A 10,961-nucleotide genomic window follows, 5' to 3' on the forward strand; every position below is an offset into this window, starting at 1 on the left:
TCTGCCTCACGGTAACCCCGCTGTCCATCCCCATCATGTTTGCTGCGACAAACCTCCCCCCAGCTCAAAGCCACTGGTTGAGGCAGGTCCCGCTGCCTTTTGTCTGGAAGTGACAAGACCACTGTGTCCCCCACACGCCCACGCCAGGGTCCGTGCCAGCAAGGAGGGAAGGAGATGGATGAGCTGAGATGGCATCTGCACAGCATGGGTCCTCCTTCCCAACAGCACCAAGCTAAAGACACAATATTACACTCCAGACAGAAAAGAAAACTCTCCCAAAAGTAAGGAATTTAAACTTGGCATAGAGTATTGAGATTTAAGAGCTGCTTAAAGTAAACTTACTGCTGCAACAGGGTGTGTAATCTTCTCAGTATCAATGTGAAACCTCCTCGAATAATGACGCTTACCACTAATTAAACTCCTTCCCACACCAATCCCACAACTCCTCGCACATGGGAAACTTCCTCCATCCGGCAGCGCCAAAGGAAGCCATCGCCTGACGTGGGAACACGGACATAGGGTGGGAACATGGACACAGCCAAAGTTTAAGTGATTTATGGGAAGGTGGGGCTGCCCCTCTGCTGTCTCCTACCCCCAGCCCCGTACATCCATCCCTGCAGTCCAGAGGGTCCGGATGGATGGAGGTGGGCAATAGGAAGGACGGGGGCTGCCACACAGACCCTGTATCCAAAGAGATAGGCCAGATTTATTCTTATTTTTACATAATTGAGCAGATTTCATCCTTTTCCACAGCCACACGCAACTTGTTGAACCACACTGAAGCAGCTGTGAGTTCTCGCCGGGACTGCTCCTTGGGACGGCTAGGAGAGGGGAAAAAAAGCCCCACAAAAAAGAATAAAAACCGAGCTAAAAAGCCAAAGACCGAGCTAAAAAGCCAAAATGAAGCTAAAAAGCCAAAATCAAGTTAAAAAGGAAAACCAAGCTAAAAAGCAAAACCAAGCTAAAAAGCCAAAATCAAGTTAAAAAGCCAAACCAGCCTAATATGTTAAAACCAGCCTGAAAAGCCAAAACCAGCCTGAGAAGCCAAAACCACCAAAAAAAGCCAAAACCAGCCTGAAAAAAGCCAAAACCAGCCTGAAAAAGCCAAAACCAAGTTAAAAAGCAAAACCGGCCTGAAAAGACAAAATCAGCCTAAAAAGACAAAATTAGCCTAAAAAGACAAAACCAAGTTAAAAAGCAAAACCGGCCTGAAAAGACAAAATCAGCCTAAAAAGACAAAATTAGCCTAAAAAGACAAAACCAAGTTAAAAAGCAAAACCAGCCTGAAAAGACAAAACCAAGTTAAAAAGCAAAAAACAGCCTAAAAAGCCAAAACCAAGTGAAAAAGCAAAACCAGCCTAAAAAGCCACGACTAGACTAAAAAGCCAAAATCAAGCTAAAAAGCCAAAACCACCCTAAACCCCCGCGAGGGCCACGCGGGCCCGGCCCGGCCCGGCCCGGGCCCCCCCTTCCCCGCTCGCACTCACCGCCGCTCCGCTCCGCTCCTCCGCCCGCACCCCGTCACCACGGGCGACAGCCCTGGCCCCGCCCACCGCCCACACTGGCCACGCCCACATCCAAACAGCACAGCCCGCTGGATGCTTTGGCCACGCCCACTTCCCAGATGACCACGCCCACCACCCACCCATAGCCCCGCCCACTCCGCGCGACCCCGCCCCGCCCCTCGGGGCGGGGCGGGGTCGCGCGGAGTGGGCGGGGCCATGGCAGGCGGTCCCAATGGTGGCTCAAGCATCCCTAGAATCATCCCGTCATAGAGTCCTTAAGGGTGGAAAAGACCTCTAAGAGCCAGCAGTGTGCCCAGGTGGCCAAGAAGGCCAATGGCATCTTGGCTTGGATCAGAAACGGCGTGACCAGCAGGTCCAGGGAGGTTATTCTCCCTCTGTACTCGGCACTGGTGAGACCGCTCCTCGAATCCTGTGTTCAGTTCTGGGCCCCTCACCACAAGAAGGATGTTGAGGCTCTGGAGCGAGTCCAGAGAAGAGCAACAAAGCTGGTGAAGGGGCTGGAGAACAGGCCTTATGAGGAGCGGCTGAGAGAGCTGGGGTTGTTTAGCCTGGAGAAGAGGAGGCTGAGGGGAGACCTCATTGCTCTCTATAACTACCTGAAAGGAGGTTGTAGAGAGGAGGGTGCTGGGCTCATCTCCCAAGTGACAGGGGACAGGACAAGAGGGAATGGCCTCAAGCTCTGCCAGGGGACGTGTAGGCTGGACATCAGGAAAGAATTTTCATGGGAAGGGTCATTGGGCACTGGCAGAGGCTGCCCAGGGAGGTGGTTGAGTCACCTTCCCTGGAGGCGTTTAAATGACAGATGGATGAGGTGCTGAGGGTCATGGTTCAGTGACTGATAGGAATGGTTGGACTTGATGATCCAGTGGGTCTTTTCCAACCTAGTGATTCTATGATTCTATTATTCTTCGTAACCCCTGCCCTCCAGCCCTTTCTCCAGCTCTGTTGCCCTCATCTTAACACGCAGCCCCTCAGTCTTTCTTGTAGTGAGGAGCCCAAAACTGATTCGTAGAATCACAGAATCACAGAATAGTTTGTGTTGGAGGGGACCTTAAAGATCATCCAGTTCCAACCACCCTCCCATGAGCAGGGACACCTCCCACCAGATCAGGCTGCCCAAGGCCCCATCTAACCTGTCCTTGAACACCTGCAGGGATGGGGCAGCCACAGCTTCCCCAGGGAACCTGTGCCAGGGCCTCACCATGCCCATAATAAAGAAATTCTTCCTTACGTCTAGGTGCAGCTTCACCAGCACTGAGCACAGGAGTACAATCACTTCCCTTCTCCTGCTGGTCACATCATTTTGGATGCTGTTGGCCTTCTTGGCCACCTGGGCTCACTGCTGGCTCGTGTTCAGCCCCAAGTCCTTTTCCACCGGGCAGCTTTCCAGCTATACTTGCCCAAGCCTGTAGTGTTGCACGGGGTTGTTGTGACCAAACTTGGCACAACAACCATAGTACATCAGTGTGCTTCTCCCTCTGCCCCCGCTTCCTCGTTAGAAAAAAGGTCCCCTCTTTTTCTTTAAGGTATAGTTGCATTTTTTGCTGGTGTGACATCATGATGATATAAGCCAAGTACGTTGCATTAGAGGAATTATGCAGCCAGTGGTGTGCCAGCAGCAGGGTGGATATCTCCTGAACTGGAGAGCTGTAGCGTCTTCCCCAACGAGGCTTGGGGACTGGTACAGCAAGTGTAACAACTTTTAAGAGAAGTAATATTGAAGTCATGGCTGCCCCATCCCTGGAGGTGTTCAAGGCCAGGCTGGATGGGGCCTTGGGCAGCCTGGGCTGGTGGGAGGTGTCCCTGCCTATGACAGGAGGGGTGGAACTGGATGATCTTTAAGGTCCCTTCCAACCCAAACCATGCTATGATTCTAAGATTCTATTGGTTTAATTTTTTACTTGAATATTTTTATTTCTGAGCCTCAGTGTGCGCAGCCTGAGGGAGCAGAACACGGTGGATGAGGAGCTTTTCCAAAATGCAATGCCCATTCCCAAATACTGTCATCTGCCAGACCCCGTAGAGATGTGCAGGTGACTGATGTGCAAAGCCCTTCTTCCGGATCTACGGGAGATTGCACAACCAAACCTGGTCGTTCCTACTCCTAAAGCTGGATTCATACCTGCCAATGCTGATTCTGAAGGGGCTGCGACAGAAGCAGTGTGTGCTCAGGGACTGGAGCAGGCTGGGCTCACAAGGTGTGGTGGCCGAGCACACCAGATGCTGGAGTGGCTGGAGCAGCTCTGTGCCCCCATGCCCAAGGAAGAGCTGGGTGTCCTGGGCGGGTTGCAGGAGAGTGGGAGCAGCACCATCCCCTGGGGAGGAGCAGGCTGGGAACCTGCAAAGACTTGTCTGCTGCCCGAGAGGCCCGACGTGCCTCTGCTTGCAGGGCTGGGTGCTTTGATGCAGCGGATTGCTCAGGAAGACATTTGTCTTCAGAGGCAGAGGAGGCATTGATTAACACTTAAATACAGGTTGCTGCCTGGGAGCTTGCAGGAGTGCTGGTTAGATCAGATAAATTTTGTCTCAGTCTTGTTTTTACACCAGACTCTTTGCTGTTAAACACCAGGAGGACATGTGAACATTTGGAATTCAATGTTTCTCCTGTATCTCCTTGGCTGTTGGCAGTGATGCTGGGTTTGGACACTGGGCTTCCCCTTCTGAAGGCAGCCCAGCACCCAGTTTCTGCTTCTGGCTTTCATCTGCTCACCCTCCTCTGTGAGAGACTGGGCACTGAGATTGGGAAAAAAGAGACAGGAGGAAGGGGAGGTATCTGGGCAGAAGAAAATGCCAGTCCCATCATGGGGACAGATGGTGAAGATCATTACCAGATAACATCAACTTTGCATCCCGAGCTGCACCTCTGCCCTGTGGTAGGTCTGAAAGCATCAGGAAAATCCCTCCTCACTCTTTTCCATATCTATGTTTTGTCTGATGCTAAAGGAACCCAGTTGCTGCTCTTCTTGGCACAGTCAGGTCTTCTTGGACAACGCCAGCCCATCTCCTTAGCCAGGGTTTGTAGGAGATGAGATGGTATCGCCATTCTGCTTGGCTCCTTTTTATTCCGCATCTCCTGCATTACAGATGGTAACAAACACTTCAGGGCAGTATTGGATGCTCAGAAGGACGTTGCCATGTGTTATGCCCCAGTGAGAAAAAAACAACCCAAAATGCTTAGGAAAACTGACAAAAGAGAATCAATTCCTCATGCAATTATAAACAAGAGAAAGCCACTTTTCCCCAAGCCTCTCCACCAGCCAGCCAGCCCCAGGCAGGAATGCCCTCTCATGGGTTAAGGCAGCAGCAACCCGCTAATTCAGTTCTAATCGTGAGCTTAATTAAGCAGCATTAATTACCCGCCTGTGGCTTTGCAGTGCAGCATCCCTGGACAAGCATCCCCAAAGGCACCATGGCAGCACAGGGCCATCACCAGACCCCAGCAGGAGCTTTTGCCAGGGGCTCCCATCTCACCCCAGCCAGTTTGCCCTATGGGTTTGCATGCGGGTGTCGTGTGTGTGCAGGAGCACATGCTGGGAGCCCCGAGGCGTGCACCGAGCACACTGGGTGCATTGGGACAGGCACTGGGCACACTGGCATGTGCAATAAACACAGTGGGGGATACACTGGGCCAGCTGCAATCACTGAGTGCACTGGGAGCTGAAGGGTGCAGGTCTCAGGGGTCTGGGGAGGGGTGCAGGGCAAGGGTCTGCACGTGTGCGGTATCATGGGTCGCTCCAGCACAGGGAATGCCCTTAAGTGCCCTGGGGCTGAGCCCAGGCAAGGAAAGCCCAGGCAGGACTGGTAGAAGGACCAGGCTGGAGGGAGTTGCTGGCGAGGTAAGGTTTGGCAGCATGTAATCTGCCTCGGTCTCCACTGACAAACCCCGTCATGCTCAGCTTCAGCCCTGTATCTGCAGACTAGGGCCTTGGAGAGCTCTCTGTAGCCCGTGTCAGCTCTGCACCCATGCTGGTGCAGGCTCCCCTCCAGCACACACTGCTACTGAAATGTTATTTTGGCACCATTTCCAGTAGCATTCGCCTGGAGAAACTGGTTGCTTGTGGCTTGGACAGATGTACTCTGGGCAAAAAAATGCCTGGATGGCTGGGCTGAAAGAGTTGTCTCACCTTGGTCTGAATGCAGGACTGAGTTCTTCAGATCTGCAGGGACACCAGCACAATTTTCCCTTTATCCTCCAAACCCATATATATATATATATATAAGTGTTTAGTATTATTAGCCTAGATCAGAGCATCGACACCATTGAAGAGTCCTTGCTTCAAGAGCTTACCTGCTTCCTACCTTTTGTCTATTTAGAAGGACTGGGGGAGATGCAAGAAGATGAAATTACTTTCCCAAGGGCAAAACACAGGGATCAGCGACTGCAACTGGTTCAAGGAAAACCATGAAAATCTTCTGTGCCACCAAGCTAGTGTTGTGGCACCCGCAGTACATCATCCTGTCTCCACCTTGTCCCTACCTGGCCTTCTGACCATGGACACACACGAGGAAGATGACACAAAGCAAAGCAAAGCTAAGCAAGGGTTTGTTTTGCAGCCCACTTTTCACATCTTACACCTTGTATTCAACCCCAGCTATTGTAAATTTTGTTTTGCTATATGATTCTTTTATTTTGCTTCCTTTAAGCCATAGCAAAGTGTGTAACATTGTTTTGCATGTGAGGCATTAGCAGCAGCCCATGCTTGTGGGATTCAGTATGGTACCCAGGGTGTATTCCTGTCCACAAGGATCATTTATCTCTGCTGAACTCATTATTTCATGTGTAAGAAGGTTAAGAGTTCAGCCAAGGGACATACTGCAATAACATAAACCTGGAAGATGGAAGATTTGGTCTCAGCATGCACTTTGGCCACGCTAAAGCAAAGCCAGCCTTCTTCTGCCTGTTTGACACAGTTGCTCCTTTCTGCTTTGGATGCATGTTAGCCTGTTCCAGAGGTGACTGAGAAAATGTAGCGGGTCTAACATGTCACCAGCCCAGCATCACCAGTGTGAGGAAATAACAGAAGATCAGTGATGAGAATTGCAAACATGCTCAAGGGACTTGCAGCTGGGGTGTAGAAAAACACATTTATCATACTAATTGTTATTTAGCCTTGTGTGTTGGACAAGTAGAACCTCTGTGTTTAGATAACACATGCTTGTGATGGACTTGGAGGCACCTTATCAAACATGCTTGAGATTCCAGCCTTGCTGTGGGAAAGATGAAAGCACAGTGCAAATCCTTGCAATACAGGCAAAGCCAGGAGGTTCATTAGTCTTCTAGCACAGACCAGTCTCCAGCCTTGCCTTCAGGTGCTGCTTCAGGGATCCCCCAGTTGGCAAGGTAATGAAAATAAATTTACTCTTTGCATTTCCTCTGTGATTCTATGGTTGTTTCTGTGTCCTGCCTGTGCCAACACACACAAACAGCATCCTTCCCAGTGCCAGTGAAGGAGGGTGGGGTTCACTGGGAGAGCTTGGAGGGGGTGGGGTTGTCTTCCCTATCCCAATTGTGGAAGCCTCTGATGCTAGGGGAAAATAACCAAATCCCTCCTAGCCCTAACGACTCTCCAGTGCACATGAACCAAGAGAAGGTGTGTTACCGGAGCAGGACCAGCACTATGGGAAAGACAGCACTTCACTTGCCAGGGCAGAGCCAAGGGACAACACTGGAGCGCGCCTGGCACTCACCTCCTAAACTCTGGCACCTAGCAAAGCCCATTCCTGGGGACTGCCAGTTTCTCATATGGCCATTCTAGAAAGGACACCCACCTTTTTGCCCAGAAGTGGTTTCTTGCACCCCAGGGAGGCTCTGAGCACCCTACCAGGAGCAGGTGTTTGCTCACTGGAGCCCAGTGCCAAGGGATACTGAGCAGCAGTGGCCACAGAGGATGTTCCTAGTGCCTCAGGGCACTTTTGCTGAAAAATGATTGTACATCGAACATACGGTGCACAACCAGCTGAACAAGAGAAACAGCAGCAGTTGCATAAATCTCTCCTTAAAGGCAATTAGTGGAGCTGCTGTTGGCAGGAGCTTTGCAGAGAGCAATGAGTATGTCTCTTCTGAGTAATGCAGTTCTAGAGGCAAGCACATCACCTCTTGCCTGCCAGGGAATGAAACACAGCACCTAATGCAGCAGAGAAGCAGCAGACCTTGAAACGAGAAGTAGCACGTTGTTGCCAGAGGCTAATACATTCTGAGGTGCTCGGAGATGCTATGAGCATGGCTGCAATCCAAGGGGGACAGCCCCTCTCCCAGCATCCTGGAAAACCAGCATTAGCCTCACACTTGCAGTGCTGCATCAGCAGTGCTCAGAGGTCAAGTGTGTCCTTGCAGAGGAGGGATGCACAAAAAGAAATAAAGTGATTTTCTCCATCCATTTTACCAAAAGCCAGCCCTAAACTCAAGGCTGCCAGCAGCAGGGCTGGTCTCTCTGAGGACAAAGAAGCAGTTAGCCTTTGAACCGAGGTGTGGTCAATTGGAGCCCACAGCACATGCGTGGTGCTGGGCTGCTGGGAACCCACCCAGTGCCCACATCCAAAGCTCTATTCAATAGGAGTTTCTTCTAAAATTGACCCTTTTTATGATGCATTTTGGCTTCAAGCATTCCTCATTTTGTAACAAAAACATCTTTTGTCAAAAAAACATCAGCCAGATGCCTCACTCCCACGCTACCAGAAGCAAAGATGCCTTTCTGAAGCAGAACCTCAAAGTGAGGTGCTAGACACGCTAGCAGTACTTATCAAAAATTAAACACCAATACCCTGCATAAATTGCCCAGTTCTTTTGCAAGATTCCCAAAGAAGTCAGCGTGGGGGTCCAAGGTGGCCTGGCTGGCAGGTGCTGCAGCTGGGTCCCCAGGCCTGGCCACTGCCCTTCTCCTGGCAGGGACAATGTAGCATGCAGGAGCCAGGCAAAAGCAGACAGCAGAAAAGCTCCATTCTTAGCTTTTTTTACCTCCTAAGGAAATCCTCAAAATTGTGTCAAAACCCACTGATGTTTCTCCAGGATCTGTGCAGAAGGAGAATTTTGACTCTGGCTCCACTCACCTTGTACTAAACTAGAAACATACAGAAAAATGATCCTGAAAATAGCTGGGAGCAGGCTAGAGCACTTGTCGCCGGTTAGGGGCTGGTGCAGGGCAGAGTTGCCTGTGCCTTTCGAGAAGAGTGTGGTCCCAGCTATCCTGTGGGTTTAGCTCACAGAGTCCAGATAAATAGTTACAGAAAGGTGCTTTATAAGTAAAGCAGACAGATGTCTGCAGCCAGCAGTTAAGAAAGGTTTTCTCTAGAGCAGAAGAGTAATCAAATTTCACATAGACAGGCAGGGAAGGAGAACCGGAGGTGGAGGAGACAGCACAATGTAATTTACAGAGCAGCCATCCCTCATCAGGGGTCAGAGCCCGCACTGGTGGCCGCAGCCCCTGACCATGAGCAGGCCCTGTGCCCCCATCACCAGCCTTGATCCAGCGTTCTCTCCCGTGGTGGTCTCAGTTAACAACAAGCATTCCCTTCTGTGGTTGACCCCATTAACAGCTGGCGTTCTCTCCCATGATGAGCCCCTCTAAGAGCCAGATAGCTGGTGTTCCCTCCCTGCGATGGTCCCTCTAAACAGCAGATGTTCCCTCCCGTGATGGACCCCATTAACAGCCAGTGTTCCCTCCTGTGACAGTCCCTATGCTCTGCTGAACTGTGGGACACCCATGCTGCCAGCACCTGCCTCCATCTCAGCTGCCCTGACGCTGCTCCTTCTTTCATTTGCAAGGGATAGCCTAAATTAATAAGCAAAACCAAAAAAACCAAAAACCCAACAAAAAAAAACACCAAAAAGCCCTCAATGTCTTGGCTGTTTTGTTGGACACATTCTGCTCAAGGAGAAAGATCAGAGGAGAAATATTGCTGTCTCCAGTGCAGAAAAGGGCAGGAGGTTAATCTGTGGGGAAATCTCCAGGGAGGACCAGCCAGGGAAGGTCCACCAGTACCTGGGGTGCTTGGGGAAGGGGGCTGGAAAGGTTCCCCAGTCCCTTTGGGCAGCAGAAAATGGGAAAGATGCACCAGCCAGCTACAGCATCATTAGATAAGCCAGAGCCGGGGTTTCCCTAGCTTTGCTACCTCTGCTTGCCCACCCATGTCCCAAGGAGCCAGCCTCTCGTCTGAACCCTCCCTACACTTGTTTTCCCTCACTATTTATCATGTAGTTCTTTCACAAATGAAGGATTACCTCACTTAAAAGCACATCATTGGGCTGGTGGACTCAGCCTTCCCTGGAAAAGGCTGTCCAAAAAGGAGCATGTGAGATTAATTGCACTATCCCATAAGAAAACCACATTGTTTGACATTGCACGCATTACAAGAGCAACTGGCACTGCATGGCAGACTGAAAACATGCAACGACCAAAAATTGCCTAATAGAGCTGTAGCACTCCCCCACCCCATTTAAACGAAATCCTCCAACTGATTAAGTTGCAGCATCACGTGCAAAGAAAGCGCAGGGCTGTTAGATTTCCCCAGGCATTCACAACTTGATAGAATAGCTGCAAATATTTCAAATTGCACAACCTGCTTTCCTTTAAGGGTGTATTTCAAGTATCCACTGCACCGGCAGGCACATTATGGCAGGCTGGATCTCTCCTTATCCGTACCCCGTGGGCTGAATCCAGCTGGGACCACAACCTGCCCCAGCTGCTGCTTGGAGGACTGTGCTGGGCAACCCCAGAAGGGCTGTGCCAGGCAGCACTCTGGCCCATGCTAAGGCTGTTTCGAGCAGTAATGAATGCAAAAAAATTAATAAACTCCAAATACCCTTCTATTACGCATGACTCACATAATGGACAAACACCAGCCACACTTCAGCATCCTCTTTCTTGTGCATAAAGACTATTTTTTCACCTGAAAAAGAACCTAACAAATCAATGCCTGGAAATACACCAGTGGGAAAGGTGAGTGATTTTTTTTTTTTTTTACAGTCGATAGAAATATTTTCCATTTTTGAGCCACACAGCTTGGCCAGCTGGTAAAGCATCTGACAGCAGAAATATCTGAAACAATCTGAGCACAAACATTTCCTTATTTATTAATTTTCTTTCCCTTTCCTGTTATGGGCTTTACTTTGTAGAAATGAGATGTCAGGAGGGACAGACCTATGTCTTGCAGCTCTGGTGTGCTGCTCCTTGGAGGCAGAGAGAGCATATTCAGTTACATCCTCACTTCCATAGTAGTTCCAGCGAGCCTCTCTGGCCCTATATAGGGCTGAGCATTTTGCAGAGGAAGGCTTTATCTGCTAGCTAGGGTCTGCTCCATCCCATACCCACCTGGGAAGTTCTGAGCCAGCAGCAGCAGTGATGCAGCCAAGGGCCATCTGCTCCACAGCAGCAGGATGCAAGCAGCCCATACTGGCTGGAGAAGCCTTTTTGTTGCTCCCTGATAAGATGAGACCTT

The sequence above is a fragment of the Phaenicophaeus curvirostris genome, chromosome 8 (genome assembly GCF_032191515.1).
Source record: "Phaenicophaeus curvirostris isolate KB17595 chromosome 8, BPBGC_Pcur_1.0, whole genome shotgun sequence".
Taxonomy (NCBI): Eukaryota; Metazoa; Chordata; class Aves; order Cuculiformes; family Cuculidae; genus Phaenicophaeus; species Phaenicophaeus curvirostris.